General features: G+C 56.8%; 1 long non-coding RNA gene across 1 annotated transcript; it reads left to right on the top strand.

Moving 5' to 3' along the window:
- The first annotated feature begins 978 nt into the window (after positions 1 to 978).
- LOC116815163 (uncharacterized) lies at positions 979 to 2620 on the top strand. The gene is made up of 2 exons (XR_004371436.2): positions 979 to 1063; positions 2144 to 2620. It is a non-coding gene; the product is annotated as an uncharacterized LOC116815163 (long non-coding RNA).
- The last annotated feature ends 6119 nt before the right edge of the window (positions 2621 to 8739 follow it).

The following is an 8739-nucleotide window of genomic DNA, read 5'->3' as shown; positions in this document are numbered from 1 at the left end:
CTGGTCATTCCTGTGGAGCAGTGTTAATGGGCCTGCAGAAAAAAAACTGTCCAAAGAAGGGCCCTGGCAATGAACTAGCCAGGAGAGCCAACATCAGGACGAGTTTCGACTTTAGGGTTGGTCTCTGGTGCTGCTGCTGAGCTGCCAGAGGCCAAGGATGGTGAGTTTCGGTGTGATGCTGGCTACACATTGCAGCAGGAGACGGTGTGTGTACTGCATGTCTTAACTGCTGAGAGGGACCCAGATCCCAAGGTGATGGGCATCCACAGGGAGAGAAATACATTGCCCCACACCTATCTCTGCTTCACTCTGTCTCTGCTATATTCTGGGCCGTGATCACCAGAGGCAAGACTCCAAGACTGTCCAGCTGCCCAGCAGGGGTGCAGACAGGGTTAGAAACACCCTTGAATTGGCCCCATCCAATCTGGGCTTGCTGGAACCACACTGGAATGCAGACAGCTCTAGGGTGGAGGGCAGCACCTTACATAGCAACGTGGGAAGGAGGGAAAGAAATGGTATGAAGGGGAAAGCACTGAGTGGCACCCAGGGGAAAATAGACATATATAGCTCAGACTGTAGAGCCAGCCCAGAGAGAAGACACATCAAGCAGCATTGGGTCAATGAATCATGCATCGCTTAGCGGAGAGTGGATAACACGGCCCCTTCTCTTCCCCTCCTTTCAGAGGGCAGCTGCCTCACTGTGGCTCCATTGGGGCTTGGTGCCTCCCTACTGCGGCAGCCCTGGCTTGGATGCAGCGATGCCAGGGGTGAATGTGAGCTGCTGCCTTGGCACTGGAATGGGCAACCTTTTCCCTCTCTTATGTCCCCGTGGGGAGAGCTCAGAGCTTAATCATGAAACTCGTGGGCTCCAGGCCACTGTTAACCCTGCTGCTGCTGGACGGCTCCCTAGAGCAGGGTGCAGGTGTTCAAGGAAGGGAACCTGCTCCTCTCCTCTCCCCTTGTCTCAGCAACACACTGGCATCGCCTGGCCGCTGCATCAAAGGGACAGAGATCTGCTCTGGGGGGAGCAATGGCTGGATGGTTTTACTACGGCACCAGCACCGTAAACCAGTAACCCACTAAGATCCCACCGCCCTAATATAGGGTGCAACTAAATTCCCTGGGGCCCCACTGACAGGCCCTGCCTGGAGATAACTCATTAACCAAGTGCCCACGTGGCCTGGTCAGGTATGAAACTAGGTCCTAGGACCCCGGTCCCAGAAAGACAATCTGCACTTACCCTGCAAAGCTGCCCCTGATGTTCCCGCAGCTCATGTACATATGTGGGTCACTCACCCACGTCTGAGCCAATCCCTTTTTATGGGCGAGAACCATCACTACCAGGACAATGAAGAGACAAAGGGCAAAGCCCCCCACTGGGAATGGGGCTAAGGCCTCGTGGGCACGGCTGTGGAAGCCGATATGCTTCTGGGTCTGGGACCCAGCAATTATTAGGGGTGGATTTGGCACTGACCCAATTCTGCTTTGGAAATTCTCAAGGTTGTTCTTCGCTGGCAAGCAGGCTCAGTTCTCCATCGCTTGGCAGCACAAGGGGGCATGAACGTGACCATATCAGAGTGCGGGGTGGGGTGGGGTTGGGAGCTGTTTCACATGTGACAATGCCAGATGCAGGGCAAGGACGAATCAGGCCCGAGGGGTATTTAGCAGGGTTGCTGTGCCTCCCTGATGCTGTCACTTGATTTAGTAGTTCTTATTCCGGTCACACCTTCGTGCTGTGGAACCAATGCGAGCTGAGGCCTTTACTCTGCCCACCCAGTGCGAAACCAACGGGGCTGCATGGTTTACTGCTGCAGCTCTACATTGCTCAGTGAAGCCCCGGGCTGTGACCTGACCCTTTCTTGCTGTAGCTGCATCATCCAGGCTTCCTGGGGCTTTCTCCCAGCTGATCCATGCAGTCCTCCAAAATACCGCAAAAGGCCGGGGAGATGGTCACTCCCAGCTGGCCTCTAGCCCAGCTGAAGCACAGCTCCAATGTGCCGTGCGGACAGGGCCTTGCTCATGCCCAAAGCTTTTGCTTGGCCCGTCTGCACTAGACCCCAGGACCAGGATGTAACCTGCCTCCCTGCCTCCAGCTCTAATTGTGTCACAGACAGATCCTTAAATGACCTTCTGTCTGCCCCAGAGAACCATGAGGACCTGATCCAACTGCCTCTGCTCAAGCCTTGCTCCAGCCGCCTGGAAACCCCTCCCGCTTCCCCTCAGTCTGGAGCTTGACCTGTCCTGGAACCGTTCTGTGTGTATATGGACCAGTCCACAATGCAGGGCCTGCTTCGCCTCTTCCTCCAGCATGAATCAGGAGCAACTCCATTGAACCTCACAGCGAGTGTTACATCAGTGTCAAACCAGTGCGAGCGAGGGGAGAGGTGGGCTCTAGAAATCTGATTCTATGTCACACTATACCTTGTAGCATCTGTCACACCAGTGGAAAGTGAAATCCAGGTCTTGGCTCCCCTGGGGAACTCTATGGCAACGGGACAGCTGGTGAAATAGGGATCAGCTAGGAGGGGGAGGAATTTTTAGATAAACTATTTGAAATTATTTGGAGCTATTTTCTGTTATTGTAACTCTGATGTCTAATAAACATCTGGGAGAAAGATGATTTTTGCTGAAGTGTCAATACCCCAGACTCCTTGGCATCAGAATCCACATCTCCAGGGCCAGCAGGAAGACCCTATTTCTATTGCTGAAGAAAAAAAATACAGAAACAAACACCCATCTTTAAAAAAAACAAACTTTCATTCCTTTATCCACCATAAAACAGCAATCAGCTCTTTGGGACAGGGACTATGTCTGTGCAGCCCCTTGCACAGTGGGGCCCTTGTCTGCACCGGGGGGGGCACTGCCACCGTACAAATAATGAATGACAGTCCTCATAATCATGATGGAAGACCACACGCTCCATTGTCTGACCCATGTTGCAGGGCCCCTTTAAGGACCTGCTGTCTAGTTCTGATGTTTCTCCGGGCCAGAGCAGGCTTCCTTAACATGGTGATGATGGCACAGTTCCATCCTCACCGCCAAGGCAGAGTGAAACTGTGTTAGCCCTCCTGGCCTGAGCCTAGCTTTGGTAGCAGAGACCCCGCACTTGGACGGAGAGAGAAGCAAAGGCAGTTGCCAAGCACCACCTGTCGGACAAACCCTGCTTTTTGTAGTGACTGGGAATTTGGGTTTGGTTCCCGGGAGGGCAGATGCTCAGCTGGTGTCATTTGTCACAACTCTGGGCTTGCTCCCTGGGCCAGCAGGGGAGGGGCAGCCTGTCGGGATAATAGGACTAGCCACGGAGCTGCGTGTGCTGAGTATGGAGCCCCAGCCAGTGCTCCTCGCCAGAAGTGTATCTACCCTTTCTCAGGGCCATCCATCCGTCTGTCCTCACCCCGTTCCTCTCTACCTGCCCACCCCCGTCTCTCGCCCTGCCCACTCCAGCTAACCGTTTAGCACGGAAGACGCAGTGGAGATGGGAACTCTCAGAATTCCCACAGGCCCGTGGGAGCAGACGAACACTTGAGAGCAGCTGACATTTCGTCCTCATACACCCGCTGGGCCTCTTGTCTTTGTCCCAGAGAGCTGGACATTCCCCAGGGGCAGCAGGCGTGGGCCACCCCCAGGGCAGTCAGGAGCCCCTTCCCTCTGCCCTCTGGGGCCTTTCCCAAATCTCCCCCCCGGGGCAAGCCCTGAGCTGGCATAGGGGCCTCAGTAGGGACCACTCGAAGGGTAGTTTATTCAGGAGGCTCAGAGCTGGTAAGGTGAGGGGATAAGGGCTAGACAGCAGCAGCCTGGGACCCATCTTCAGTGAGGAGGGATCAGACCCGTCCTTCCCACCCATGGGCTGAGCGCTTGTGAAAATTCACCCCTAAGCAACTCACTCGAGGTCCCACGACAGTCCCGTGAGCACTAGTCTCCAGAGGAACGTTGTCTGGTCACTGAGACCCAGGGCTTCACCGCGACACGATGGTTGTTACAGGCGGTTGTTCCTTCCCTCCCCGTGTTAGGGTGACCAGACAGCAAATGTGAAAAATTGGGATGGGAGTGGGGGGTAATAGGATCCTATATAAGAAAAAGACCCCAAATCAGGACTGTCCCTATAAAATCGGGATATTGGTCACCCTACCCTGTTCCAACATTCCCAGCCAGGAGCCCGGTGGTGGCAGCCATACTCAGGGCCAGCCCTGGGTGTGGTATCACTCAGGAAATGTGTCCTCCCCATCTTCCCAAATGGTGTGAGCAAAAAGACCCCCATATCTCCCCAGGGATTTGGCACCCCGAACGTTGGCAACCGATTGCCCGCCCCGCAGGCCGGCCCTCCCTGGCCATGCTGGACAGAGACTGTGCCTGTGCGAGGATCTCACTGGCACTGACCAGGATGGTGGAGAGCGCTGCCCCCCTCGGCTCAGTTTCTGCCCAGCTGGATTTTCAGCCCAGCCTCCTGCTGTCACCCAGCTGTGCAGAGAGGTCTGCTCTCCCCATCTCCTCTGCTCCCCTCCTGCATCCATCCCCTATCCCGTTTTGTTCTGGAGCAGGCGGGCGGTGGGGGAGAGGACCAAAGAGGTGATCCCCCGCTGGAATGCCTGCTGCTGCCCCTCTCCCTCCTTCCCCTCCTGCACAGTGTGTGTTTCGGAAAAACAATAGATTTCAAGGGAAATGGTGCGGTAGTTCATGTTCTAACGCCCACGGCCCGCACGAGCACCCGGGCCCTTGCCTCCTGCCCTGCACAGAGACAGCCGCAGGGTCGGGGCAGGGGACAGCTGCACAGGCAATGGCAGAGCTCGCAGCAGCGAAGGAACCAGCTCAGCCCCTGCTCAGCAGGGGGGTTTGTACAGCTCAGGTGTTGTGGGTGCAGGCCGTCAGCCCCTCCGCTGCTTGTAGCAACTCTGCATCCCTGTGAGTATGCACAGGGGTGTGTGTGCCCACAGCGACGTGTGAGACGGGTATGGGTCACTGCATGCACACAGATGCTGCATGTTTTGAGATGTGCACGAATATATATTTGTGATGCATGTACGTGCGTGCATGTAGTGTGATGCATGTACGTGCATGCATGTAGTGCAGGTGCTGTGTGTTTGTGTGTGATGTGCACGTGCGTATATGTGGTATGCGTGTGAGTGTGTTGCAGGAGAGGGTTGTGCAAACCAGATCACCCCCCTGAGCCACCAAGTCCAGTAAACTCACCCCAGCAATGCTCAGTTCCCCATGCTCAAGAGGAAACCAGCGATCCCCTGGCCAGTGGCCCAGAGCTGTGTGGGGTGGTGAGAACCCCTTTCCTGACTCCACAACGTGCCAGCCACTGATGCCCTGAAGCATGAGAGCTCGTCTCTCAGCACATCTCGACCAAATACCTGGCCCCTTTCCTAACACTTGTCCCAGTGTGTGACTGGTCGGGCCAGGAATCCCGCAGGCCGTGTGCAGCTGTAGATTTAACTGCCATAGGGAGGTTGCCCGGATAAACCCTGCAGAGGGGATTTCAGGTTTGGGGCAGGTGGTGCTATTTGTCTTCCAGCTCATCCCCCTACCAAGGCTGGAGAAGAGGATGCCGTCTGTCTTTGCCCAGCCCCAGTGGCTAGATTGCAAGGGGTATTGCGCATCAGAGCAGGAGAAGCAGGAGGAGAGGGGTCTGCTACCAGAGGTGCATATAAAAAGTGGTACCTGTGGGTGTGTGCCTGCAACGCTCCCCGTTTAGTGGGACAATAGCCTCTTTTGCAGGACAGTCCCTGTTCTCATGGAGTCAGTTGCAGGAACAGGGCAGGGGATCTGGCCCGAGAAACTCGGGCACTTTGGCCCTTTCTCCAGCCTGGATCCCCCCGTGTCTACTTCATGCGAGCTCCCACCCTGTGGCTGCTGCGTCTTCTGGGTGCTGCATTGAGTACCCACCCTGCCACAGGGAGGAAACCCCCACGGCCCTTGTGCCCAGCCTGCGAGGGGCAAAGAGCTGGTGTTCTGCGCCGAGGATGCCAGCGTGAGTAACTGGGGCTGGCGGATGGGGCTCAGCTCAGGCACAGACCATAACATGGTGGGAGGCTGAGCATAGACTGAGGCAGGGAACGGGCACCAAACCCTCCATCCTGACCCCCACTGGGCATGAGGCCTGTAGGGAGGAGGATGGGCCAAAGGCAACTCTCCCCAGCCCCCCCTTCTCCCAGCCCCTTCAAGTTTGGCGGCTGGAGGATGAATTGTAACCGGGGGCAGGGTCCTGCTGCCCTGGCGTGTGGATGCACTGGCCACAGGCTGGGCACAGCTGGAGCCCACGTATCTCAGGCCTCTAATGAGGAGATCCAGCTTCGTTATCCGGCAGCCAGCGGCCTGCAGGGCTGAGCTACGTCCGGCTGAGCTGCAGTAATCGCTGCCTGCCATCGCTGCTCCGGGAACACACGCGCCTTGACCTGCTTTCCAACGCCCACGCTTCCCTCAGCCCCTTTCCTCCCGCTCCGCTTTGCTGTGAGGCCCTCAGCTGCCTGGCAGCCCCCACACGCCGCCCCCCTGCCTGCAGAACGTGCATGGCCTGCCTCAAAACCTCAGCTGCAGACCGAGCAGCTCAGAGCGGAGTGGGGAGTGTGGGTTAGTAGTTAGAGCAGCGGGCTTGGGAGCCAGAGCTCTTAGGCTGTTCTGAGCTCTGGAGTTGGAGAACCTGTGGGTTAGTGGGTAAAGTAGGAGGCAGGACTCCTGGGTTCTTTTCCCAGCCCTGGGGTGGGGAAGTGTCACGTAGTGAGAGCAGGGGGCTGGGAGTTAGGAATCCTGCATTCTATTCCCAAGCTCTGCCACCAACCGGCTGCTTGACCCTGGATGGGTCACTTAAGTGCTCTGTGTTTCTCCATCTGCAGAATGGGGATAAGCTGGACCTACCTTGCAGGTGTCTTTAAAGCGCTTTGCAGAAGCAAAGTGCTAAGTAATATTAATTGCTCTTAAACATCCTGTCTTACCAGCGAACTCTCTCTCACCACACACACACCTCAGCCTCTGACCGGCCCCTCAGCCACCCTACTCGCTCTCCGTCGCCCTCCACTCTGTCTGTCTAGCTCCATACTCCCCCTCTCCCAGTTCATCTGCAGCACCGGCTCTGAGGTTACTTAGGAGTCTAAATCTGCGACACTGGTGGCGTATGGGCAGCAGAGGGCAGCCTTGTGTCACTCAAATGCTTGGCTCTGTTTCTCCACCGCAGAGCAGCCAGTCTATGCAAACCCCCACCCCAGGGGGTGCGGTGCCCTGGGATGCTATTGAACAGAAACTGCCTGGGGTTAAAATTCACTAGCTAATTCTGCCCTAGGCTGGAGGCCAGCTGCATGAGCAGCAACGCTCCCTTGTGCTATCCTGTGATCCCACTAGGCTGTCCGCTGTGTGTCCTATATCGATGGAGCTCTACCGGGGGCTGGGGCCTCTTGCGGGGCTGCAAACAGGATTCCGGGGGGGGCGCTAAGCAAGGCCAGCATTCAACTCGCTGGTGCCCAGGGCAGAAAGCCAAAGCCCTGCCACATGGGGTTCATGCCCGGGCCCAGAGCCTTGTCACCCGAGGCCAAAGCCTGAGCAATGTAGCTTTGCAGGGGCCCCTGTTGTGTGGGGCCCCAGGCAATCACCCTGCTTGCTACCCCCTGATGCCAGTCCTGGCTTTTATATGCAGAAAGCCCCTTACTGTGACACAGCTGGGCCGTGGAGAAAAAGGTGGAGAACCCCTGTCCTATACCACAGGCGTTTCGATCCCTTGGCCCCGTGACCCTGCCAAGGGGTCTTTGGTCTGACCCAGCAGGCAGAGCTGCTGAGAGGCAAGTTGTTTATCTGGGCAGAGCCAGAGGGCATGGGGCACACTCTCAGATCTGCTAGCCCCATGACCCTGGGGCTGCAGGGTCGTAGAACGGGCTGCAAGGAATGCCTTGGGCAGCCCAGGATGGAAGCATGGGGAGAGTTTAGTGGTGACCCCCCCCCGGGGCCCCCCCCGCATGCGTCGTGATGCACTGTGCACAAGCTGGACTCCATCTGGTGAAGGGGACACATGGGATCTTTTCCACACTCACCCCGTCGCTAAGATGGGAGGCTCAGGGAAGCTCAGCAGCCAAATGGATTTGAAGGCTTGCTGCACTCGTCTTTGGAGGCCTGTGCACATTTGTATGCACATATGTGTCTGTGCATGTGTACATACATGTGCTTTGTGCTCATATGTGAAGGGGTGCATATATGTGCAAATGCTTGTGTGTGCATGCATGTATGTGCATGTTCACAGCTGTGTTCACATGCATGAGGCTGAGTACATGCATGCACATTCACACGTGTTCACACAGACAAGACCAAATATATGTGTATGTGTGCGTGCATGTTGCACGTTCATGCAATCCCACGCATGAGCCTCAGTGTGTGCACATGCACACAGGGGAGCCTGCTGGCACGTGCACGCGCTGGGTTACTGGGGCAATGTGCTGCAGCTGTGGGCCAGGTGGGCGTGGGCGTGAGCACAGCATGTAGGTGTCAGTGCAGATACAGGAACCAAAGCGCAGTTGTAAATCATTCCAGACTCAGCTCGGCCTCCCCGTCTCACAGGGAGCTGGGTCCCGGCTGCCTGGCGCCCACCCAGCAGCTCCAACCTGCCCAGCCTGAGCTCAATCCTGGAGCAGAGCCTTTCATACCCATGGGGGGCTCCAAACCAGGAGAAGTGGTTCAGCCAAGGGCTGGTGCTAGAGCTGCCTAGGGGGTCAGTAACAGCTCACAGGCTGCTGTGCAAGGCGGCCTGGATGCAGGGGC

The sequence above is a fragment of the Chelonoidis abingdonii genome, chromosome 11, assembly GCF_003597395.2.
Source record: "Chelonoidis abingdonii isolate Lonesome George chromosome 11, CheloAbing_2.0, whole genome shotgun sequence".
NCBI classification, from domain to species: Eukaryota; Metazoa; Chordata; order Testudines; family Testudinidae; genus Chelonoidis; species Chelonoidis abingdonii.
The sequence above is the reverse complement of the archived record's forward strand: the minus strand, read 5'-3'. Positions and strand labels throughout refer to the sequence as shown.